The following is a 26,945-nucleotide window of genomic DNA, read 5'->3' as shown; positions in this document are numbered from 1 at the left end:
TAGAAAGACGCTAAGGACTGGCAAACCAGGAAGTGCTGTGACACACTGCCTCTTGTAGATGACTGTGATCTTGAGTGTTCTGTAGATCTATATGCACAGACCTACAGCTCAAAAGGAAGAAAACACTGACAGTTCTGGGGGGGGGGTCGTGAGTTTGTAGGGAGAAGAGATCAGCACAGTTGGGAAGGAGAGATGGAAGGGTAATAGGGTCTGAATATGATCAAATACATTGTGATCATGCATACGGTTTTTAAAACTAGGAAAGTCAGTACAAGCAAAAGCAATACCCTACACCATAGATGTTTGCATAAATGTTACCACACTTTTAGTCTGAGAGTTGAATGTGGTGATCACCACTGGAAACAAACTTTGGTTGGTTATGACTTGAGTGGACATAATGAGAGAGCCGGTGCTGAAACGAACAGCATTGTCGTAATTTAAATGTGTCTGGATCTGGGCATAAAACTTACTTCACAATGGATCAACACTTGGCCCATACCCCTTACAATTAAGTTCATGGAGCGAATGTTCAAGTGAGACGAGCTCCATCACCTTCCTTAGGTAATAAATGTCTTGAAGACGAAGACCGACAGCCTTTTCCTTCTTATTCCCAACCAACGCTGAATGAACAGAAGAGACTGACTTAGGGCCGCCCTGTGAAAGCACCAGGGTTTGTGCAGTTGTTGGGTTTTTACTTGTTCTGTTCCTCTGCCTGAGTTTTAACATATGTGCCACCTGTGCTCTTGTGGCCTGTTGTTAAAATAAGCTACATAATTACAGGGTTTTGAATTTTTACATTTTCCCATCAAGCCCGCTGTTGATTATATTTGTCAGAATTGAATGCCTGCCCTTTGAAAGGTCGTTTCTAAGGCTCACGCCTGTTTGTTTGTGTGATTAAAGCAAATCTCACCAGCTCTTGGTGTTCAACAACGGCCACTCTTACCCTGTGCAATAAATAAGGCAGCCAAACACCATCTTTCTTCTTTGCTGTGCAGATCAACCTTTCAACGCATGTATACTTTATGCCTTGCCATTTTCACACTTCCAAGCAGGTAATGTGACATATAAAGTCTACAAAGGCAACCTTTTTCAAGTTACTTTTTGAAAGATGATATTATTACACATAAAATATCTTAGGAAGACAATAAATTTTTATAATTGGTTCAGTGAAGTTTTGCTTCTGGTCATAATTTCAAATTTTATAAATATTTAAGAACTAAACAATCCTTTGTTTTTATTTGGCATGATGTAGAGTAATGTGTTATGTAATAATATAATCATTTTAAGAAGACTTGGTGACAGTCTACAATACAGGCATATTATCAGAACATGACATTTGAACACAAACAATAAAAATAAAAGGAGAAACTGAAAACTTGTAAGGTTAAAATAAATTCCTTTTTACAAGAACAGGTATTATTTATAAGAGATGAAGAATGAATTTGACCCTAGGCTTCTGGAGGGCAATTGTGAAAAGAGAATTACCCTTTTTTACTTTAGATATATCATCATATTCCCCATGATACTGCTCAGTTCACGGAGGGCAGGAGAGAGAGAACTATTGGAATAGATTTTTAATACTGCTAGCTATGATCTAATGGAATCAAGTACTGTAACTTGAAGAAGTCAAGGAAGAACCCAGCAGGACTCATAGACTCACTGATATACAGCATCAAAAGAAACAAACGAAAAAATAACAATAACAACAAAACCCCCTCCAATTTAGTGAACAACTATTAAAGTATCCAAGTTAACAATTAGGTCAGTGATCATAGCAAAAAAGTATGCATGCTAAATACATTGTTACAGATACCTAAGCAGAACTCTCTTATGAGGACTGTCCAGTATCTAATTCAGAGTTGTTTTCTGTAGTTGATACAGTTATTACATGACTTTCCTGTGAATTTATAAAGCAAACATCTAGTCAACCCAAAGTACAAGCACTATCCCAAAGAAGCAATTTCACGCAAATCTAGTTTGAGGAGCCAATATGAATAGTGGGATTACTCACAGAAGTCTAGGCAAGAGGCCATTTACAGAGGCAGGAATGACTCAAAAGCACCTCCATCACTGAAGAAGTCCATCCCAGCATTAGTGAGGCCCTGCCGAAGCCATGTGCCTGGAACTCCCCACACAGTTTGTAGTCAGCTTAACCATTTTCCTCCTCTAAGCAGCCGTTTACTGCTCATAAAACCATGGAGAGGCCCTTTGAACCATGTAGTTTTGGAGGCTATCAGGGCTTGGCATGCTTAATAAACTTATTAGACTTTGACGTTTTGTTAGCTTCCTAGCCTATTGGCTTACCCTAACCCTTGCTCTTACTCTCAGGATGTTTCACTTAAGATAAACTGATGTTGTAAGAGACCGATCTCAGCAAGAGCAAGTTCTCAGCTCAAAGGAGATTTATCTGCTCCAGAAGAACAGAATGCAAGGACAAGGGACAAAAATAGGAGATAGAGGAAGCAGGAAAGAAGAAAGGGAACAAGGGAGAGAATGCAGGAATATTTGTCCCTGAGATAGAGAGAAGACAGACATGGCCCACAGGATATAGAGATAAACGAGGAAACCCCGTATTGGGATGAGGTGTTTCGTTTTAATTGGGGATGTTTATTAGGTGAGCTAGGGCTGCATTTGATTGCTGGACTTGAATAACTTGATAGATGGACTCTGATAGACTTGGGAGGAGGAAATTATCAGATAAGGAAATAGACCTCTGCCACTAGCTTTAGGACTTTAATCCAATGGTTTTCAGCAAGGCAGAGAGAATCTGAGAGAAAGGCAGGGTCTGCCAGAGCCATCTGCTCAAGTGCACTGAGTGTCCACCATCAACAATACTCTAAAAACTACAACTACAAATAATTATACTACTTGTCTTGATACCTTAGAAACTGCAAATATGAATGTGTGGCCTTTCTTATAGTTACATTGAAAAGGTAGAGTCTAAAGGCTGGATATAGGAATCAACATTAGAATTTTTTGCACAACTAGAGGCCTAATGCTTTACTAAATGTGCAGTATCCCGTTTCCATCGTCCTGATTTTTTTATGAGTGGGCAATGGTAGCAGTAGTGTGAGTATGAAAACAGACTGTACACTTGAAGTCACACTCAAAGATATACACTGTCTCTCCCAGGAGACATTGCTTAGCAACTTGAGATCTCTGTTTTAATGGTTTCAAAGCAGTAATTACATAGATCTTGGAGCTGATTACAAGCATTACTGAGTAAGAAATTTTATCTGTCCATAAATGACATTTTCACAGTTGAGTAAAGTCTAACATCAGAAACACTTCTTTTTCATGAGTGAAGTTCTAAGGGTTATTGCCTTAATTTTACTGGTGATTGGGACAGTAGTGGCTAGAGGAAGCTTAATTTTCATTGTCACCATCACTGAAGCTATGCATGATTTATTGCTGATGCCAAGAAGTGCACACTGATAGGAGCCTGGTATAGTTGTCCCCTGAGGGGCTCTGCCAGAGCCTGACCAATACAGATGCAGATGCTCACAGCCAACCATTGGACTGAGCCTTGGGACCACAAGCCTTGGAGAGAGTTAGGGGAAGGACTAAAGGAGCTGAAGGGGATTGCAACCCTATAGGAAGAACAACAATATCAACTAACCTGAGCACCCAGAGCTCCCAGGGACTAAACCACCAACCAAAGAGTATACATGAAGAGAGGGATGGTTCCAGCTACATATGCAGCACAGGATTGCCTTACCTGGGATCAATGGGTGGGGAGACCTTTGGTCCTCTGAAGACTCAGTACCCCAGTGTAATAGGACTCTAGAATGGTGAGGTGGGAATGGGGGTTAGTGGGTAGGGGATCACCCTCATAGAGGAAAACGGGAGGAAGGATGGGAGGGTGGTTTGTAGAGGGGAAACCAGGAAAGGGAACATTTGAAATGTAAATAAATAAAAGAACCAATAAAAATGTAAAACATCCTCTTTCTCCACATTCTCCCCAGCATCTGCTGTCACCTGAGTTTTTTATCTTAGTCATTCTGACTGGTGTGAGGTGGAATCTCAGGGTTGTTTTGATTTGCATTTCCCTTATGACTAAGGATGTTGAACATTTCTTTAGGTGCTTTTTGGCCATTCGATAATCCTCAGCTGAGAATGTTTTGTTTAGCTCTGTACCCCATTTTTAATAGCGTTATTTGGCTCTTTGGAGTCTAACTTCTTGAGGTCTTTGTTTATTTTGGATATAAGGCCTCTATCTGTTGTAGGATTGGTAAAGATCCTTTCCCAATCCGTTGGTTGCCGTTTTGTCCTAACCACAGTGTCCTTTGCCTTACAGAAGCTTTGCAGTTTTATGAGGTCCCTTTTGTCAATTCTTCATCTTAGAGCATAAGCCATTGGTGTTTTGCTCAGGAAATTTTCCTCAGTGACCATGTCTTCGAGATTCTTCCCTACTTTTTCTTCTATTAGTTTGAGTGTATCTGGTTTGATATGGAGGCCCATGATCCACTTGGACTTAAGCTTTGTACACGGTCATAAGAATGGTTCGATTTTCATTCTTCTACATGCTGACTTCCAGTTGAACCAGCACTGTTTGTTGAAAATGCTATCTTTCTTCCATTGGGTGGTTTTAGCTCCTTTGTCAAAAATCAAGTGACCATAGGTGTGGAATTGCAAACTGGTACAACCGCTCTGGAAATCAGTCTGGAGGTTCCTCAGAAAATTGTACATTCCACTACCTGAGTACCCAGTTATACCTCTCTTGGGCATATACCCAAAAGATGCTCCAACATATAACAAAGACACATGCTCCACTAGGTTCATAGCAGCCGTATTTATAATAGCTAGAAACTAGAAAGAACCCAGGTGCCCTTCAACAGAGGAATGGATTCAAAAAATGTGGTACATCTATACAATGGAGTACTACTCAGCTATCAAAAACAGTGACTTCATGAAATTCATAGGCAAATGGAATGAACTAGAAAATATCATCCTGAGTGAGGATACTCAATCACAAAAAAATACATTTGGAATGCACTCATTGATAAGTGGATATTAGCCAAAAAGCTCAAATTACCCAAGATGCAATCCACAGACCACAGGAAGCTCAAGAAGAAGAATGACCAAAATGCGGATGCTCCCTCTCCTTCTTAAAAGGGGAAAAAAATATCCATAGGAGGGGATATAGAAGCAGTGACTCAAGGAATGGCCATTCAGAGCCTGACCCACATGTGGCCCATATATGTACAGTCACCAAAACTAGATAAGAATGATGAAGCTAAAAAGTGCATGCTGAAAAGCACTGGATATAGATCTCTCCTGAGAGACACATCCAGAGCATGTCCAATACAGAGGTCAATGCTGGCAGCAAACCACTGAACTGAGAACAGGACCCCATTGGGGGGAATTAGAGAAAGTATTGAAAGAGCTGAAGGAGCTTGCAACCCCTAAAAATAACAATGCCAACCAACCAGAGCGTCCAGGGACTAAACCACTACCGAAAGACTATTCATAGATTGACCGAGGGCTCCAACTGCATATGTAGCATAGAATAGCCTTGTTGGGACACTAGTGTAAGAAAGGGGAAGCCCTTGGTCCTGCCAAGGTTGGATCCCCAGTGCAGGGGAATATGGGGGGGGGGCAATAAGAGGGATATATGGGGGAGTACCCATATGGGGGAGGGGGAGGGGAGGGAATGGGGGCTTATGGACAGGAAACTGGGAAGGGGAATAACATTTGAAATGTAAGTAAAGAAATATACCTAATAAAAATTTCTTTTAAAAAAGGCCTAGAATCTCAATTCCTTTGCCTGAAAACAATTATTATAGAAGAAAAGGGGAGGGAAAGTAAGTCAACTTGTGTTCCACAAATTCCTATAATCCCAAAGAAGATCCAGCTGCCACTTAATATATATTTTCAGCAAATCAACGTATTTTGAGACTATGACAACTGACATTGTGTCATAAAAAGATGACATGTAAAGAGGAGCGTGAGATCCAGCTCATGGAAATTCCAACAGGATGGGGGGAACAGCTGCTACCACCCCTATTGGAGGAGCAGCTGATGGCTTCTGAGAGAGAGGGAGTCACTGTCCTTTGGGGATGGTGACACTGGTAGATTGCTCATGTGCTACTGCTAGAGCACAGTGGATCCTGAATTCAGATCAACTATGCCACCACTTTAAGTAATACTTCATTTTTTTTCTTAGTAATTCCTCAGATGCCTACAAGACCTACATGAACAGGATGGTTGGTGAGCAACTCAGCACAGGATTCTGAGGTGCGGACCAAAGCTGTATGCTGGAACTGAGCGGAAGCGTGGGAAATGAATGTAACTAGGTCAGAATGAGGTCCCCTGGCCAAAAAGATCGTGGTGACATAATAACCCAAATTTAACAAGAGAAAAAGAAAAAGGATCACTGTGTCTGGGTCTTCCTGTATCATGCGTTTATGGATAATGCAGTTCTTTATTTCCCATTAGTAATTGTTACGTTATGCAAATGAGGCAAGAGTCTATACAATTGTTTCAATATCATTGGGTGATGCATGACAGGCAAAGTAAAGGGAATATTCTGAGAGACACTTTACCTCTAATCATTATGGTCAGGACTCAATATAATGTTCACTTTAAAATGCTACAGAGATAAATAACTTTTTCTTAAGAATCAGTTCCATTGTCTGAACAATATTGAGTTAAGTTCCCCTACAAATAAAGAAGAAAACTCTGGGCCATCCAATAAGATACTAAATAAGAAGATACTTGCTAGTATATCTTGGTGCCTAGAAGGGTAAAAAGGACCTGTGATGGAATGTTTTCAACAGTGCTCTGGGGCAATCTTGACTCTACTAACTGCCAACTGCACACCCATGCTATTCATGCATCTGCAGACTATCTTCCGATATCCACTTGGTCAGAATTTAGCCCACTCAGACTTCGTTTTGTGAAGACTCTCATCTTAATTCTTTCTCTTGGCAGTTTTCTGTCTTAGCATCCTTCTTAGCCATAACTTCTCAATTCTCAATCCTAATTCCCAATAGAGAGTCTATCTCAGTCCTCAAATACCTGCTGACATCTGGTATTTCCTTGGTCCCACCAGATGAATAGAGTCCAGAGTCCCACCTGTCAATGCCTTTAGACAGAATATTGAGTTGAGGGAATCTTTTTATCATTATTATTTTTTATTATTATTATTACAGCACAGCTACAATAATAATAAGAAGAAAATAATTGGGGGCTGCAGGAATGACTCGAGGTTAAGAACACTTGCTGCTCTCACAGCGCCCCACATGAAGGCACTCAGCTCTCTGTGACCCCACTCCCACAGGATCCTACACCCTCTTCTGGCCACGACCTGCACTACATACATGTGGCCCACAAGCATACAGACAGGCAAATGGTCATAAACATAAAATAAAAACAAATCACATCTAAAAATAAGTAAGTTATATTTGATATATAACTTGATGGAAACAAAACTAAGTCTGTATTTTATATAATTTAACAAAAAATAGAGATTTACGGCTTAGTATTGAAGAATATCTGTTTCAACATGCACTGGGAAACCACATCGATTTGATCCAAACAATAACCAGCCTTAGTGATACTTAGTGTTTTTCATGTTAAACCCTAATTTAAGAAGCAATTTGTAAAATCAATATGGCATGGAAGGTACCCTGTTAATGAGTTAATGAGTTCTAACATATTTTATTTCATAAACAGAAGTTACTTACCTTTCTGAAACCCCAGCAATATAGAATCACTCTATCATGATATTCAAGTAACCAGAGAAATTAAGTTGTCAAAAAATAGAATTGATGTACTGTATGAATTTCACAACACACTTCATTTTCATTTCATTTTGAAAGAGTGGTTGAGGGTAACAAAAATAAATCAACTTCTTAGCTATGTAAAAATCAATTTTTAACAAGCCTCTGGTTTGAAACTGTCAGCTGAGGAATTCTGTGTCAGAATTTTTAACTTGGATTTAATTACGCTGAAATTTTCCACTCATACTGATTCTAGGTCCTCTAAAAATTCCCAACCATGAATACAAAACAAAAAAATTTCAACTTCCAGGCAAGATAATACCTTTTTAAATATTTCAGCTTCAGATACGTCCATTTGCAAGGGTGTTTCATTTAAAACATCTTACACAAGGAGTCATTAAACACCTACAGGGTAAAGAGGAGGAGATCAAAACCTTCTTGAGGAGAAAGTTTTGTGAAAACTGGACTGCTTCCATTCCTTAGTCAACATCAAAGCTCAGACCCCTGGTTTTCCTTCACCCTAAGTTTAGACACACCTGCTAGATGCTGAATTCTATGTGCATATGTTACAAGGAGCTTCCATTTTCTTTTACACATATTTGTTCTGACATAGAAAACTGACTCATAGAATTTGACAAAATCAACAAAGAGCCTAAAAAGGGATAAACAAAAATTAAAAATTTATCAAAATTACTTTGTCACATGGCCTAATAAACAACCCTAGGCATCCTCAGATAAACGGCAATGTGCTGGCCAGAGTTGTTATTGATATTTATTGAATATCATTATAACAGTATTTATCAGCATCACTATATCCAGTTCATAATACTTTTATTAGTTTTGTGACCTGCTTTTAACTAAAACTAGAAACATTCCGTGGCTGCATAGTCAGTTCCACCTACCAGGATTCATGTGCATATTGTAGGTATGATTTATTTTAAATTTTCATCTTACTGGTGATATAAAATCATATGCTACATTAATGTTCAAACTATCATGAATTTCACAGAAAAATCCAGAATTTTTATTTCTATTTTTTAAAAATATTGTACTCTGGTTTAATTTTGAAATAGAACAATCACCAGAAGCTGAGTATTTATTTCTTTAGACCAAGTCCACCCTCTTCAGTTCTACCGTATTCAGGATTCCCTAATGTTTACTCCAAAATGTTAAATACCAAGACTTATATTTCAGTGACTCTACAATATGACCTATTCATCAATATCACCTAACCATACATTAATTCAACTCCTTGGTGACATCTATCATAGTTAGCAACATCCATTAGGAATGTTCACAGCAAATAAAATTAACACCTAACTAGAATTAATTTAAACTGAACAGTTATGTGTTATCTCTTATGTCAAGAAGTTTTGAACTCGAGGTTCTTAGTTGACCTCATTAAATAGCCCATCAGTTCAGCATTGCTCAAGTTTCCTGTTTAGCCATGACTCCTTCTAATACCTCCGTGCATTGTTTAACTTTATAGCATCAACTTGTACAGGTGTCAGAAAAGTGCAACCAAGTTCAGAGGAAAGAGAGAATCTTCTCTTTCATGTCTCCTGTTATCATTGACAAAAATATTTCCTCAAATGTCTCAAGTTAAATTCTCCTCGCAGCTCATGTTCATGCCAGGGAGGACCAGGCTGAAGAAAATGCATCACATATTCTTTAGTCCAGGTTTTCCAGGAAAGCAGGAAAATCAAGAAGGTATGCATTTGTATTTTACAAAGAAAAAGAAGTAGTTTAAGCAATGGTCTACAGGATCAAGGTGTTTGCCAAATTCAAAATCTAGTGGGAGGATGCTAGAGACTGAAGGAGAGCCAATGCTATTATTGTTCAAGTACCAAAATTATCCAGCAGCAGGATGCTCCCTGCAGAGGTCAGTCATCTGGTCTACCCAGGTCTTCAACTAATTGGAAAAGCTCCACCTTTGGGGATAATGTGCTATATACAAGTTTCCGACCTTGAAATGTTCTCACCAAACTGCTGCCAGAAAAAGGAAAAACAAAAAACTACCATAATCTCTCATCAAATCTGGGCATCATGGCCCAGCCCTGCAAACACATAAATTAAACAATCATGCTTTAGAAAACTCATATCGAAGGAATAAAAAGTGGGAATAGAGAAAAAGCTACTTCAGACTAAAATTGACCTGTTCTGAGAGAAGCCCTGACTCATTGTATGTCTTGACTTCGCAAGGTCAAGGGGAATACTCAATGTGAAAGGAAAAGCATATTTCTAAACATTCAGATGGATAAATGAATTGTTCAATAGGCCTAACAAAAAAAGATGAGCAATGTGGCCATGTCAGACACCACAGCTGTTTGAATTGTCTTCATATACCAAAGTTGACTCATTATCTACTACATAAAATTCTACTTACGTGATAACAATGAAATGGTCTCACGTGTCTCCCTGTCTGTTCAACTGCTGTCAACAGACACTGTGACCAAGGCAACTCTTATAAGGACAATTTTTAATAGGGGCTGGTTTACAGGTTCAGAGGTTCAGTCCATTACTGTTAAGGTGGGAGCATGACAGTACCTAGGCAGGCCTGAGGCAGGAGCTGAGAGTTCTACATCATGTTACAAAGGCAAACAGAAAACTGGCTACCATTTTGCTTAGGAGAGTCTCAACCCACTCCCCCTCCCACGTTGATACACTTCCTCCAACAAGGCCACACCTCCAAATAGTGCCACTCCCCAGGCCACGCATATTCAAACCATCACTCTCCTCAAAGCCTCCCCAATGTTTTCTGTCATTTGTTTTTGTGTGGCTGCGATAATATATTAAGTGATATATGTGGCCCAGTCTCAAAAAGACAAGTACAATTGGTTTTCTCTCATATGTGGATCCTAATATTTAATGTTTGTACATATGCAAATAAGGACTTGTGAGAGTGGATACTAAGCATGAAGCTACATGCTGTGAGATGTGAACAAGAGATGCTGGGAAAGGAAGGGGAGAGTAAATATGTCACATGTGGCATGGACAGGGACATGAGGCTACTGGGATAAGAGGCCCCAGGAGAGCAAGGGGTGTAGGGAAGAAGCAGAAGAGAAAAAAAATAAGTTTTATTTGAAAATAGCGTGAAGACTAATTCATAATTCAATGAAGTTTTAATTTTTTTAAAGTAAAGATTGAAAATAAGTCACTTGCAACTGGATTCTAGAAAAGAAACTGTAGCATTCATTGGAGATAAGCAAACTGTGTGGTGATAGTCTGATGATCTAATGATTCTCGGTTTTTATGTAAACCCTAAACCTAGAATACAGTCAATAACTGTAACAACTTCTTCTACCTGTGCCCCTATTCCCACCACTCCACCACCATTACACATAAGAAATATGTTGTCCTCTCTCCTCAGTTACTACGAAGCTAAAGCCTAACTTGAGCCAGGCTTGGTGAGACAGGCCTTTAATTTCAGCACACAGGAGACAGAAGCAGAAGAATCTTTTGAGTCCAAAGTCAGCCTGGTCTAAAAAAATTGTTCCAGGACAGCCAGAGATACATAGTAAGACAGTCTTCAAACTTACAATCAACTAAAACAAAAACAAAAACCAAATCCCCCAAGTCCAAATTGCCTATATATACCTGAAGTGAAAATATTACCCTGTTCACTCTTCCTTATTATTAGATGTTTGCTGCCATCGCTGACTTATATCATCTTATCTATTTTGATATCTGTCACTATAATTTCTATAAACACTGTATGGATGGAGACCTGAAGTCGATGACTAAGGAGATTATTTTTAAAAACTGACTCACTCCTCTTTGGAAATCTGAGAATCCCCAAAGCTGTTTTAGCTTCTTTAATTTTCTATTTGATTTTCTATTCGATATATCCCAGAGATGAAAACAAACTCCTCCCTTCACCTTGGTGTCACTGTTTATTTCTCTAATTATAGAATAAGCCTTTCAGCTCATTTTCTATACAAAGAGAGAACAACTTTCATTTAATAGACAAAAACGCCCCTTTTTGGGTTACTTGTAAAAATGCACCCTCCTAATGCCTACACTAAGTAACTTAATGTGTGGAGTACAATCCTATCAGAAGTGGGATTAGAAAAAAATAGTGTTTCATCTGGTAATGTGCATCCTGTGAACAGGTGCATGGTTCAGTGCAGCAGGGCCAAATAAATGACACCAGGAAACAACGCATTGCTCCAAATGGACTTCTATGATATGCAAAACATTTTAGAATATTTTCTTTAATTTTTGTAAATATTAGTATATGATTTCAGAAACCATCTGTACATTAACTTCTTGAAGAAGACTCTTAATGCACATTCTCCATTTCTTCCTAATCCACAGGAATAAAATACAAGGATAATTAATATATTTGCAGTTCCCTATAATTTTTCTGTCAGCTCCTTTCATCGGCTTCTGCTTTCTGGTGAATAATTTTATGCAATGAGAAAATGGGCAAAAATAAGAGATATGGATTTGCTCTGCATTTTTTACACCTCTCTAAAACTTTTCTGATATTAACTCATCTGTGATGCATATGTGTGATGTGTGTGTGTGTTTGTGATCGTGCGTGTACGCACACGTGCAAGCATACATGCATATAGTATGATTTTGAATGCCAGAGCTCAAAGCTGAGGGGATTTCTCCATATTTTAGCATCTTAGTTTTTTGAGACAGAATCTCTCTATATCCCTGAATCACAAATCAGCAGGTCTGGTTAGCCAGCAAGCTCCTGGGGTTTTCCTGACTTGGGCTTCTAGCACAGGGGCAACAGGCATTTGATGGAATGCCAAGCTTGTCACAGGGTCCTGGGAATAAAAAAAAACTCAGGTCCTCATGCTTGCCCTGCAGCCATTTTACCCATTAAGCCACATTCTCACCCTTTCTAGCTTTTACTACTTTTAGGTGATACTCCTTGAAGGTCAGTGTTATAGGCATGATTGATATTGGTGATTACAATTCTCTCTGAAACTGCTAAATTATTCAGTTGTATGGATTGTTTTGTCTCACTTTACAAGCAGGCAAATTGAAAAGGATTAAACTCTTCTTGTCTGGGTAAATGACAATAACTTAGTGGTCAACAGCCCAGTTCCCATTGCGACATCTCTTCAGTATAGACTAAACACCCTGATTTATATAGGGTATGCCTAGCCCAAAATTCAGCAAGATGCATGGACCAGTCTTTATAGTATTATTGTGATTTTTAAGAGGAAAGAATTATGAGCATCCTAAGTCCAGGTGTCTTTTAAGGGGGAAAAGGACAGCACCAGGCATCCTCAGAAGGCCAGAGCCAGTCTAGATAAAGGAGGGGCAGTCCGCACTAAAGCAGATATCCCTGCTTGGAAGTTAATCTTGCTGACTGTGTTTCACACGGGACTATTTGTCAACAGATTGCTTTCTGTTCATTATAACCCTCATACTCAGATAGAAGGGAATTGGCCACACCAGTGATGTAAATACATTGTAGGCACGGCCTCCCTTTTCATGATTAATTCTACCAGTGGTACAAATTTGCATGAATGAATGTCAGTGTGTTTTCTGCCCTGAACATTTCCTGCTGTCTTCAGTTCAGCCCCGCTGACATTTATTACAAATAATAGCTAAATATTCCTGATTTAATAGCTGCGGTGGCCCCACATCTGAAGGTGATGTCTGTAATAAAAGCAGACAGGACGAGCTTATAACAAATACTAATCAGATTGTGTTTGCACATGTAATGGATAAGCCTCACACACACACTCAGTCACCAAAAAAAAAAAAAAAATGTACTGGTTACTCTCTAAATACAGCCGCCAAAAAGTCACAGTTCAGGAACATATTGGTTGCTTTATTGCCTTTGTATTGCTCCTCTTCCTCCATCTCCTTTAAGTAACCAAGGGCTCTGAGTACAATCAAGATTGAATATTATCCCCCTTGTTATCAGGGAAAAATAGGGCACTAAACACAGAAGACTAGCTCTGCCCCTTTATTCATCCTTTGTTGCTCCTTCTAAACAAAGGGCATTGTCCCCTGATAAATTCCATTTTCTCCCTCTTATTCAAAGGTAGTTTACACACAAGCTCCAGCAATTCTCACACAATGAAGTGACTGGCAAAGATACAAATAACTTTCAAAGTTCTTTCAACCTGTTGACCCAGATGTCCCTTCTGAAAGATATAAACTAGCCCTCCACACCTCTTACAATTGATAAAGGAGACTGTAAAACCTGGATCACAAAAAGAGGACACACGGTGCCTACTAAAGGCAAGCTTAAAAGCCAATGGGAATAAAAGGTGCTTTTCTCTTTATCCTACCCAAACTTCACAAGCCTGTACATGAAAACTGAAGGTCAAATTAGCATTGTCTTCACCTTGACATTTAAACATGGAGGAATCTCACTCGTGTGGCATTAATTGTGATGATCTTTATGAAAATACAACTTTTCCTATTTTTCCCATTTTTCCCCACTTATCTTTCTGGAATAAATTGTGCAGAAAATTGTACTTAGAGGTGATTGTAGCCACTAAGGTTTTCATGTACACTCTACTGAAATGCATTGTTTGAAAGGCTTTAATTTCTGTGTATATAATTTTTCTGTAGCAGTGGCTACAGACGTCTCCATCACAAAGCACTTAGAGATCTTCCACAGTACCAACTCAGTCAACTCTCACGTGAGGTTTGAATATTCTAGGTGCAGGTAGAGACTGAATGTATAGAGTGTGAGAAAGAGTGTGTGTGTGTGTGTGTGTGTGTGTGTGTGTGTGTGTGTGTGTGAAATGTATGATACATATACGTGTGTGTTTGTATCTGTATGTATATAGTCTTTGAAATTTTCATTATTGTATGCAGTGTCTTTTGATCATGACCATATACCTCAGTTCTCTCCAACTGGCCCTGGGAATCTCTTCCAACCCAGGTCTCGATTCCATATCCTCTTCTTTCTTTCTTTTACGACCAACTTCATGTCCTGCTTCCCTGAATAACCTGAGATGCCATAGATTTTACCACCTTCATTCCCTCTTCCCCTCACAAATGAATGAGGCCAAGGAGCAGAGAATACAAATTGTAGACCAACTGGATCTTCTAAAGCTCTGCCCTGTGCCTCTGCTAGAACAACCTAAGAATCTAGACATCGCCACTTGTGTGACTAGAAATGGGCGCCTCCAGGAAGAGCAAAGGGACAGAATCATAGCAAGAAAAGTTCTGCCACCTTATGCTCAGGGAAGTTTGAACTGTTGATCTTTCCCATTATTTGACAGGGTCTCCCATTCAAAATTTTCACCTTCATTATTATTTTCAAAAGAGGTAGAAAATTAGGCAAAACACACCAGCATGCACCAGGAGTTTTCTCCGGAATCAACAAGGATGTTGACCAGGAAGTGAGTTAAGAAACTACGTTCATTTTACCTCTTCATTTAGGACAGTGTTGCCGAGGAAGGTGACAATACGTTAAAACTCACACTCTGAATTGATTAGAATTGGATTACAGTTCCTGTCACAAGTCCTGGATTGATCTTCTCCTCCACTTACCCCTGCTGCACTTACTTTCTTCTCCGTCACAAGAACCAGTCTCTGTAATTTACTCCATGTACAGCAAAGCCTACTGGGAAACTTTGCTGGCTTTTAAAGCCATACATAGAGCCTTGTGCTTCACAGACAAGCCTGGTGCCATCAGTCTCCGATGCTTCTCTTCGCCTCTGGATGAGAAACAAATCTCGCTCTAAATGACAAAGAACGATTTGATATCCATGTTGCTTATGGTCATGGCCCGAATCCAGAAGTCAGGATGTTGGGTTGCCGAGTCTTATTTCCTGTGCCATGGTTCCACCGTCTCCATCACAAATGGTTACACTCCTCCCAGAGACACAATCAGCCCACTAGGGAGGTGTCCTCCTGCCTTCCACCTTCCACGTATCTCATTTCACTTGCATAGGAATTATAGTCTGCAAATACCGTATATACACTTATCCCCACATCCCCACTGGGCTTCCGTATGGGAATACCATTCTGCAACGCTGCCTCTACCCTTCTCAGATGCACCTGATCCTTTGGACCTGCTCTGAGCTCTTGGAGGCCTTCCTTTCATTTATTGCTTCATAGAAGTTACAAGCACTCCTTCCTATACTCGCGGTATTTCACCAGATGCATTAGACTGTGTGTTTCCTCATTCACGCTCAGACCACACAGTGTATAGCACAGATCCTTATCCTTCGTTGGAAAATAATAGTATATGTATGAAGTTGATGTTTGTTATCCAGATACCATCTACTTCAATTCTTAGCAAAACAATGTTCCTTCTACCATGAACCAGTGTGTCTTTGTATTAGTATGTTAACACTACGGAGGAATAGATGTTACTTTGGTGTCATCAATGTTATGTGAAAACTGAAGAGAAAAAAATGGATTTGAGACTTCACTTTGCTTTAGCTAGCTGAAAATGGATGACCAAGAGTTAAATGTGACAAGAGAGAAGCATGGATCATTAGAAAGCCATGTCAGGACTCACCTGCAAGGGGGCGCGTGCAACTTTGGTTTATAGCTCCACAAAGCAGTATTCTGACGGGCCATCTTGTGGACATGATTTCACCATTAAATGACTGCATCAGTCAGTTATTGGCTAGGAACCCAGGAAACTATCCATTGCTCTTCAGAGCTGGATTAAGGCACTTTTTGATCTGATGTCTTTAGCTGAAAACTGAATGAAAAGAGAATCTGATTCTCAATGTCTTTCCAAGCATTACCCACCAGCTATACGGTTCTGAAGATCCCAGGAATGTTTGTGACAGGAGAGCAATTAGTCACATGTTTCAAGTCTTGTATCTATATAGAAGCGTGAGATGTTAGAAAAAAAAATCTAAGGAGCTGACACCAAGGATCAAAGAAAGAATACCAAAATAATCACACTGAGGCAAAGTTTAAAGCTTATGCTAAAACCTTTAAAGGGTTTATTCAAGGAAGGAAGGTGGGAGGAAGAAAATGGCACACATGAGGCAGAGAGCAAAGTGGATAGACAAATAGACAAGACAGAAGACTAGCACTGCTGTGAACAAAGAAAGGTGTGGAGAAGATGCTCTGGGGTGAAGCAGTGCTAAGCAGGACTCCAACCCCACTGTGGCTGCCCCCTCCACCGCTGCACTGTACCCAGCCACATTCGAGAATATACAGTGGCTCTTACAGCCTCTGTGGCACCCACCATGTCCCCCGTATGTGTTCAAGAAAGCACATATTTGGGCCTTTCCAAGACCACATACTTTTTGAGAGTTAGATCAACTTTCTATAGGGCAGTTAGCCAGACCCAAGCTCAAAAAAAAAAAAAAAAAGTATGATATACTTGAAATCACTAACAATTTCACTGGAGTGCAGATTCGGATTCAGACTCTCTGGAATCAAGGAGGATTTCTGCACCACATAAGGATTCCTGCCATGTATGGCTGTTTCCTGGGCCACACTTCAGAAGGGAAGATCTAAACAATATATCAAATAAAATTTGACCTAAAGAACAGACACATTTAAAAACCCACTGCCTAACACTTAGGTCCTGCTTCCATAAGAGCAATATCTGGTGCAATTTAAATATCCTACTATGTGCAACAACACTTCATATCATCTCTGACATCACAATTCATGTCATTATATTCCCTTGTTTTAGTATTTATCACTTGCCTCTCTCTATTATATTACTGGGTTCCAAAGGAGAAATGTTCACTTCACAGAATTTAATGACCTAAAGTCCTTGTTTCCTTATTGATTACCAAAAGCAAGGTAGCTTTTTTGCGTTAACACCTCAAAATGTCCAATTTAATCTACAAATACTTTATTTTTTTAGCTCAGTGTGTACAGATGATACGGACTGTTTTCTCGTGTCTCATGAAAAGACCATTTTTATTACCCTCCCAGAAATATGCCTCGGATAGAGACATAACGTAAAAGTTCAGGAGCAAAACTGCCCACAATGTGCTGGAAGGTGTCTGCAGCATCTACAGGACAATTGCAGCTGCGTTAAATAAAGCGTCCCTCAACTGCTGAGGAAATTAGCTTTGACACCAGATCATGATTAAATTGCTTGGGCAGCATCCCACAATAGTGTAACTCTGTTCACGTCTTTTAAAACAAAAGCATAATGCTCTAGAATTTTCCATGCCAACTAAACACAGGCATTGGATCTGGAGATATCTCCAAAGGATCATGGGGCTTTGTGGGTAAAGTCGTCCTGAGTCATTTGAATCTGGAGCTTCCATTATTCCAGACATGGTGGCTATTTCGAGAAGCTTCAAGGTCACAAGATACACAGAGCTTAATTGTAGTCACTTCCCTGATGCTTTCAGCAACTGTGTGCTCCTTTTTTATACATTCTGGGCTTTGAAATTCACCCAGCAACTTCGCCATCCCCTCCCCATCCCAATCAGAAGGCTTTCAAGGCAGCCACTCTGCAAAACACGAAATCAGGGAAAAAAGCAGCTAAATCAAACTCAAATAAAAAGCAGTGATAGAAAGCTTCAACAAAGTCCACACAAGGAATCAAGCTTGCTTTTAAACAAAAATATTGACATAGCAATTTAAAATAAATACCAGCCTCATATGCTGAACACTTTATTATTGGCTCACAGGACGGCAAATGCAAAGAACACATTCTTCTCTGAAATACTGCCAAAGGCACACGACTTCAGAGCCAAACATTGTGACATGCTCTTAAGTGGCTTGCATCATGTTGATTGTTGCATTTGGTATAACACAACGCCGGTGTGTTCATTAAGCCTACATTTTTGCAATTAAGGTACATATGTTTCGCTCCTACAAATGTCTGAGAGCCAGGTGGAACGAGTCAATCGCTCTGGTGACATTGAACATTTCTATAACAATGCTGAATTCTAGCTTAGTATTTTACACTCTGCCTATTACAGAGGAAAACAGAATTGCCAATACGTCCTTTTGTGTAAAACTGTAAAAGCTCAGAAGATCTTAGCAAATACTGGCTATGTCATGGTGAAGGTACAGTATAGCAGATGTCTACAAGTATCCTGTTTAAGAGTCTCATTGTAAAAGATCCTTCAAATGCAGCCCTGTTGCCAGTAATTGTGAATTAATTGGCGTCATTGAACTCTGAAGGTCTAACGGAGCACGTCCTCTGATTTGCTGTCACCAAAGCACATTTCATGATAAAATGATGAGTAGGTCTTTGTTCCTTCACTGTCCTTTCAATCTTTAGGTAAAGTGCCTACATACAAAAGTCAAGGAGATTCCAAGCCAATAATTAATTCCCCCTCCAGCATTTAAAGAGCCGAAATTATCAATGGATTTCATTCCAATCTGGAACAAACTGAGTGGACGACAAGAGGCCGACACAGAGTGAAGATGTTGACCCCTGAAGTTAAAACGCTAAGTTTCAGTTCATTGGAAACTTGAAATCCTGCACTCCTGGACAAATGAAATGTTAGGTGTCAAGTAGCTAAACGAAATGCGGCTTTTACAAATAAATCCCAGCCAGGCTGCAGTTGTGTGACCTTGCCCAATCTACCTCTCTGGGTAGAGCACAATATAACTCTCACTGGAATGCCAGGCCACACTAATTAGCTGAAAGCTATATCTGGGGGTGAAAGGGCAATGGGAAGGCAAAACAAAGATTGCTTCAAAATCGTTCTCCCTGTGTTTTCTGGACAGGGGTTCAGAAAGATTGCCTAAAGTGCACAAGCTCCTTTTGATATTTCTGACAGTTAAAGTACCCTAAATTGGAATGTGCTCCCGTATAACAGGATAAAGGAGAAGACAATTGCTACAGAGTGTTGATGGTTAAGAGAATGGTTCCTCCAGCAACTATAAATATCAGTGGAGTTTGTTGAAGTTTCTCTTTAAAACTTTGAAAAATCTTCAGTGCACATATGTACACAGTCTTTCATGTCTAGCCATTCAGTGGTTACCTTCCAGCCTCCGACATCTCACCACCCAGAGTTCAGCACCACTCTTCACAGGACCTGTGCAGAGGTCAGAGGGCACGTCTGTTGGCCAAGTGTCTCCCTGCACTCCCATGGGGAGTTTTGGGATCTAAATCAGTAGGCCTCACAGACAGGGCCCTTACCTACTGAGCCATCATACAAGCCCACATTTTGGTTTTAATTGTCTCAATTAATCTGAGGTACACTTCATTTAGAAGTACTAATCTCTACAAGTAATAACCAATTAAAAAAGCAAGTTAAATATTTCAATAAATCTAAGTGCAAAGGAAAATGATGATCCTAGAATACTGGGGTAGTTTTGAAGTTGCCAAAAACCTCTCAACTGTTAAATGGAGTCCCTATAATATGAGGTATAAAAAAATAATTGAAGTTTTAGAAGACTATGAAAATGCATAACAGGGTATCCAAAGTAATATAACTATGATACCAGAGTAATTCACAGTAGGGCATAAATCTCAAGTAGGAACATACTAGTGCAAAAATAAATAAAGGAAAGAAAGAAATTAAGAAAGGAAAAAAGAAAGAAAGAAAGAAAGAAAGAAAGAGAGAGAGAAAGAAAGAAAGGACAAAACCTTGAATAGAAAAAAAGATGAATGAACCATGCCTATATGTGATGATTGGTTCATCAAAAAAGCAAGCCAAGAAATAACACTTGAGCCCCAGTGCTGGGAACCCGCCTCAGTGACCCTCATATTAGTAACCATAAAGAGATGGGCATGAAAATAAATCTGTCACTCAATCAAAAGTCTAAAGGAAATGAGTTTGAGTACAAAAACTCTCAACCTATACCAGACCAGTGTGAGACAATATGGTCAGGGTGTGAACACAATTTCAATAGGCAACTCTACTTCCAAGCAAACTTTGTCTAGAGCATGAAGTCTGGCTTATCTCTACTTGTTCTAGATTACCAAGAGAGACACCAAAGTAGGAAACATAAAGACAAGTGGATGACAAAGATCATTATAGATATCAAATAAACTATCCAGAAAAACAAAAGAGAGAAAGAGGTGGGCATGGTATCACATCCCTTGACTGGACCCCTAGCATCTGGGAGACAGGCAGGCAGTTGTAAGTTCAAGTCCAGAATGGGACACTAAGCAAAATGAAGGGCCAGGGGAAGAATGAAAAGATTTAATTTATTTTAAAAAAAATCCTATTCAAAATTAACTGAGAATTCTTTGATTAAACTCAAGATCATAAAGTCAAAGAAGAAAAGAAGAAAATCCAAAATCCTCGAAATCAAAAAAAATGAGTTTGGATCATCTGACACTATAGATAACTGCAGAATACTTAATAGGATACTTACTATCTTTCAAAAGCATATTCAAAGTCTTCCATTTGAAGAGTATAAAAGGTCAGGTAAAAAAATTCAGGGAGGTTTAAAGCCATGTAAGAAAGGTGATACAAACCACTGTACCAGTTACATGAAAGGCATGTTTCTTTCCACAAGGGAATATCCCTTTCCCGAGTTTATTTACAGACAACAAATGTGCTTCAAAAATAATACCAGTGGTTTGCAAGACTGCATTATACTTTCCTGGAAAAACATTGTCAACATACCAAAGACATGTATGTATTTGAAAAGTTGCTTTACATAGTACATTTTAGATAGAGAACGAGAAATAGTTACTATTAAAAAAAAATGAAAGTTGGAGCACATTATATTGCCATATGCTAACTTCCTCTTTAAAGCTGAATTATCTGGAACTATCTCTCTGTACTCCCTAATGCAAAATTCTTACATAGCTAACTCAGAAAGCATCTTTGAGCTGTCCATCCAGGAAGTTAGGTTATAATCAGCATCACCTGGTTTCTCCCAGGCAATTCTAAGTGGTTCAAATGTTAGTTGGAAAAAATGTGGTTAAAACGCCTCACATTTCTGATGTGAAAATATTTTCTAAAAACACTTTAGGAGACAACGCTGATGAACAAAACTCCAAGAATATATTTAGTTAAATCAAAGCTTCGGTTATGCGATATCTACTAATCGCTCCTGGGTCAGGGCTTTCCTGCGCATGTGTGGTAAATATGACTACTGTTTCCCGAAAGGTCCCTGCATATTCTTAGTATAATGCCCTTGCTTAGTACCCAAGGTCGAATATTGTGATTGGCAAGTCCCAGCACGCTCTGGAGAAACAGTGTCTAAGCCTTCGAATTCTCCAAAAATGTATCAGCACAGTTCATATAAATATTATCATTTTTTGCAAAGGCTACATTTAATATAATAAGCATTTCCATTCCCAGAATTTTAAAGCTGAAATATAATGAAACATAACACAAACTGTTGACATTTATCTTTCCTGAGCCCAAAGAAAACAGCACCTGTAAGTTTCACTTCCGAGTAATCTCTTCACTTCCGAGATTCACAGTATCCTTAAAGGCTAATAATTAAAGCCATCTAGGCTGTCTTTATTAATAAAGAAAAGAAACATGTTTATTAACTTTATACCAGTCTGGTAGCCTTAATATACAAATAACAAAACTGAGCTAATAGGGGGGTGGATAATATTCCAGTTCACTATTTCATAAGTTTTACAGTAGTATTTAAGGCTTACTTTGGGCTTCCGTGGCCATATCTTATATTAAAAACTATTTCCAAAAAAAAAAGACAGGAGGTTTTGAACTTAGAATATTTTAATTAAAAACCCCACTGCTTGATTTTCACCACATTGCAGCTGCTGATTCTCATATACATAATATGTGGTTATTTTTTCTCACGCCTCTCTTTGTAAGACAGAAGTACTTTTCAAGGAAAAAAAAGTTAGTCCCTCATCTTTTTTTCAAATACCCATTATTGATGAACTTACAGTTCATGACATCGCTAAATACTGCAACCTAAAAATAGCCTCTCTACCAAACACACTTGAGGTTTTGTTTCCTACTGACCAAAAACACTCTGAGGCTAGCCACTTTCACATGAGAAGTTCTCATGTTATTCTCATGGCTGCAGTCGTGTCCAGCTCGTGTCTTCCTCTTGTGGAGCACAGACTCCTTTCCAAAGCCTGATTTGATTCCAATCAACTTGGCCTCTGGCCTGTGGCCTCCAGCCTACACTGAGGTCCTTCCTATTTCTCTGTCCCCTTTGCCGTTACGCCAACCAAATATGATGCAAAGCCAGCTTCCAAACCCTGTAAAGCAAAGGTAAAAAGCTATCTGTGTTCATTCCAGTCAATCATCCAGTAAACAAACTCAGCGCTTTTCAGGTGGCAGGTGCCGTGTGAGGCACTGCGATTAATGAGTCAAGTAAAAAGGCTGACACCGGAAAGTTATTTTCTCATTTAAGTTTTTACAAGTAAACACACAGTGTGCCAGATATTGATTAGAGCCGAGGATATGGATAAAGAGGCCAGTCATACAAGGATCGCTGGCAAGTTATTTGCTTTTCTGTATTGACTTACAAGGAAGACTTTTTCTTAAAAATACAGGAGAGCCCTTCCACACGTGATAGGGAAGCTGCAGCTATAAAATCCAAACAATAAGGTTGCCTAAACAAGGCCTTCTTATGATACCACCAACTGACATGCCAATGTCGATCAATACAGTGCTACTTTCTTGGACCAGCCTGAGGTATAAAAAGGCTCGAAGGCTGCTAATAAAGGTTAATGCCAAGGCCTTCTGCCGGGGCAGTCTCCCACCTCTCTCATCTAACTTGACCTCACTATCAGACCTTTCACTTGGCTAGCTCTATATTCTCTGCTCTGCTCTGATTCAGGTCTTCTCCCCTCCTCTCCATGTCGGCTCACCATTCTCCTGCTTCTGCTTTCTCCTGTGGGTGTTACCCGGAAGTTCCACCCCTACTTCCTGCCCTGCTATTGGCCATTAGCTTTTCGTTACAACCAATCAGCAGTGAAACAACCGTCCATCGCTAGACTGCCATAAAGACGGACAAACACTTACAAAACAGAAAACCTGGTGATGGTCCACAGAAATGACAATACCAAAATACTGCCAGCATTTAGTTTTTTCCCGGTACATAATCACAAGTGAAAATAAACCTTCACACAATGTGAAGAAAGATTACCCCGAGAGATCAGAGTTTTACGGTTATCGAGGAGGTGCAGAAGGGGTTGCAAGTTTCCCTCCTTGGTCTTTCATGTAACCCAACGCAATTGAAAACCAATTGTGGTAAAAGGCTGAGAGCAGACACATTGAAGAAATGGTGGAGAGGAAATTTAAATAAAGGAAGAGTATTCAGGCAAAAAAAAAAAAATTCCTTGGTTTGAAAGCACTATTTAAACTTATGAGAATGAAAACAGTGATAGAAGTTGAATTCCAAACTTGAAGGCAAGGCGAGAAGGGCTGACTAAGGTGGGATGTGGTAGCATCCTAGAAATCCATATAAATGTGTTCTAAGAATGAGAGTGTGCTTACTCTTGTAAAATAAATCGTGAGAGTTAGAACTGATCACCAACGTATCCCCGTAAAAGATTGTTTCAAGATTGTCACTAGGTTAGAAGTTAAATTGGAATAGTCTATGGCATACATATATAGAGGAGCCTTTTCTAGGAAAGTTACTATAAAGGAGATAAAGTTAATGTGAGGTGGATTTTAAAGTATTTTATTGTTGTTTGTAAGGTGGGGCCATCCTGGAAGCAATCTAATAAAAGCAGAAAATGAAGGAAGAGAGGCAAGATCTGCCAGCATAATGTCCTTGAATAGGCCAGAGGGTACAGTCTTGACACTACAGAGTGGTGAATAATGGAGGGGGTATTTAATGATTGTATCTAAGGAACCCATTGTCCCCACAGTGACTGAGGGAGAGAACCTACAGCAGGAGGTACAAGAGGCTGAAAGATATGGTGATGAGAAGACCAAAAATTCTCTTCTGGTTGTGTCTATTTACTGAAAATGCAAAACAAAGAGAAGGAAGAACCATTGAAGATTTGAGGGGACAGGAAGGGGAAAGCCATCTTCTTCCTCTGTCTACTGCACAACACGACCAAGCTCTGCCCTTGCCTGTGCTAATAGAAAAGTGTAAGGAACTACCCACTCTGTTAATTATCCACACCACTGCTCCCCTACATAATAAAGAGGTGACTTCATGTTCCAGAAAAAATTGGCAAAGGGTTGTCTTAGTAGTTTCACCTTGAAAATAGTTCTCCAACGTTACTCAGCACACACATACTTTCCTCCTTTCTCGTCCTCACCCCCTCAGCCTTGCACTAACGTTCTTTCAGCACTCTCCCTGACTTCAGTTTAGGCAAAAGTTTCTCCCTAATGCAGGCACAGAGCTCCTTGAAGATGCATTCATTTGAGAATCAAAACTCTGACTGTAGCCTTCTCGACCTCTTCTCTTTCATCTGATATTTATCACTTCCATCCGTTAGTCATTTTCTTTGTTGTGTCCGCATAGCTCTGCCAATGCTATAAAGACAGGACAAGCATTGAGAAAATGGGAGGGAATCACAAGAAAAAAAAAATCAGGTAGCAATGCCACAGCTCATGGTTGCTTTCATTGTATAATCTTAGGACATAAATACAATGCAGTGCCCACTGTAGATCTTTTTAATCCCCAGACAAAGCATTCTGTGTTTGAATGGAAAGGCAAAGTGAAAACAGCGGGGTGAGGAGCCCTCAGATGTACCTGACACCACTGAGCTACTCTCTGAGCGGCAAAATGCTTACCCTAACAAGAGGAAACTTATACAACCAGTTGGCTAGAGAACTAGGGAATATTCCAGTAACACGTCTGATTTTGAATAAGTCAACATAGTTCCCACACCAAGAATAATGATACTAAGAAAAATTTTGCTAGAAAAATCTGGTAAATTCAACAATATCCTAAAAGCTAGGGCTAGAGGGACTTAAATAACAAAAGGGACTTTTCTTGACCATTCTTAAGATGAGCCTTACATTATCTGTGTCTTATTCATTATTCTGTAGTGTAAATATCTCACCAGAATGAATTTGGTATGATTTGAAGCCATCTTGTGACCTGAAAGTCACAAATGCCTAAGAATAAGAGGTCCCACACTGAAGACAGCAATCTGTCAAAGGAGGAAATTCCTATGATCACCAAGAACAACTACATGACTGACTGAACTTTTCCATCCCGAACCTGAGACATGAAACTAGTAACTTCTAAGGGCAGTATTCTAGAGACCACTTCTTCCTGTGGAACCTAACAAACTGTCTCAAAGGATTGCCATCAGTTCATCACACATGCATTCCCTTTTTATAGACACTAATCCTAATCTTTCATATCAATGAAGTATTCTTTATCCAAAATCTGATATTTCTGAGTCTATGTTGTATTCTAATGAATACTATGTATTTGACTTGTCCATTGCCTCTTAGATATTTTCCATTCTTTTATTATAATATTTTCTATTGATTCTTTGAGAATTTCAAGCAAAGCATTTTTATATATTGATCGTCTACTAACCCCCCTAACCTCCATCCACGTCCATCTTTCAGGAAAGGAGAGAATCGCTTCTCGGCCTTTTGGCTAAGATCAAGTGCAGGAGAGGAGAGAATCTGAGGCACTATGTAAGTCGTATCAAAACAAGGCCTTCATTCTTGGTTGTGACATAATACAGAGTAGTCTGTCTTCAGCAGAAGGTCATTTTTGTGTTTATGTCAGGTAGAATGTGTATGTGACAACACTGCTGAAGAACAGACATTTCGATACAGGCAAGGACTGGTATCATGCATATAGTGAACTTCTACAAATCCATAGAGAAAAAGTGAAAACACGTATGGGCAAACACATAAACAAAAAAGAATATGTAAGTTATAAAAATATGAAAGTTATCGCTGTGTAGTTGGGCAAACTAGCCCATACCGACTGTCGCTATTCTCAGTAGGCAGAGGTAAGAGAAACAATGACAGAGGCCAACATGGTCTGCATAGTGAGTTTAAAGCCTGGAGAAAAATGACTCAAAAAAACAAAACAAAACACACTAAAAAAGAAAAAAACAGGAAAAAAATTAATTTGAAAATACAAATAAAAATTATAAGCAGTCATTATGAAATACACACCTAATGTTTAATAACTAATATTTAAAACTAATAAATAAAAGTTGAGAAGAGAGCAAAACAGCTAACATTAAGCACACTGTTATCCTGAATGCAAATTATATGATCATTTTGGAGAACTACACTAGAGTAAAATTCTTCTCAAAAATATTTACGTGTATTTATGAAAGCACAATTTAATTTCATAACAGTTCATAATGATAAAACTTCAAGGTATTCATGTTGTGGCGAATGGAGAATTTATAAATAAAAGGTCCACTCATGCAATGAGCCATATACAATGGAAATGGCCTACACTCCGATCCTCAAACTCTCCTAACTTCTCAAATATATTAAAGGA

At 39.2% G+C, this 26,945-nt stretch overlaps 1 long non-coding RNA gene across 4 annotated transcripts in view; it reads right to left on the bottom strand.

The window, feature by feature from the left end:
* Positions 1-26,576, bottom strand: part of LOC108351976 (uncharacterized) — a 45,721-nt gene extending 19,145 nt beyond the window's left edge. For 3 of the 4 annotated variants that reach the window (XR_001839909.3, XR_005489350.2, XR_005489349.2), the window contains exons 1-2: positions 17,022-26,576; positions 16,183-16,371 (exon numbers count right to left, since the gene is read on the bottom strand). This is a non-coding gene — a long non-coding RNA (uncharacterized LOC108351976). The remainder of the gene's footprint in view (positions 1-16,182; positions 16,372-17,021) is intronic. The other variant, XR_001839908.3, reaches the window with a different exon arrangement.
* Positions 26,577-26,945: the final 369 nt, after the last annotated feature.

Source organism: Rattus norvegicus, chromosome 9 (assembly GCF_036323735.1).
Source record: "Rattus norvegicus strain BN/NHsdMcwi chromosome 9, GRCr8, whole genome shotgun sequence".
NCBI classification, from domain to species: Eukaryota; Metazoa; Chordata; class Mammalia; order Rodentia; family Muridae; genus Rattus; species Rattus norvegicus.
The sequence above is the reverse complement of the archived record's forward strand: the minus strand, read 5'-3'. Positions and strand labels throughout refer to the sequence as shown.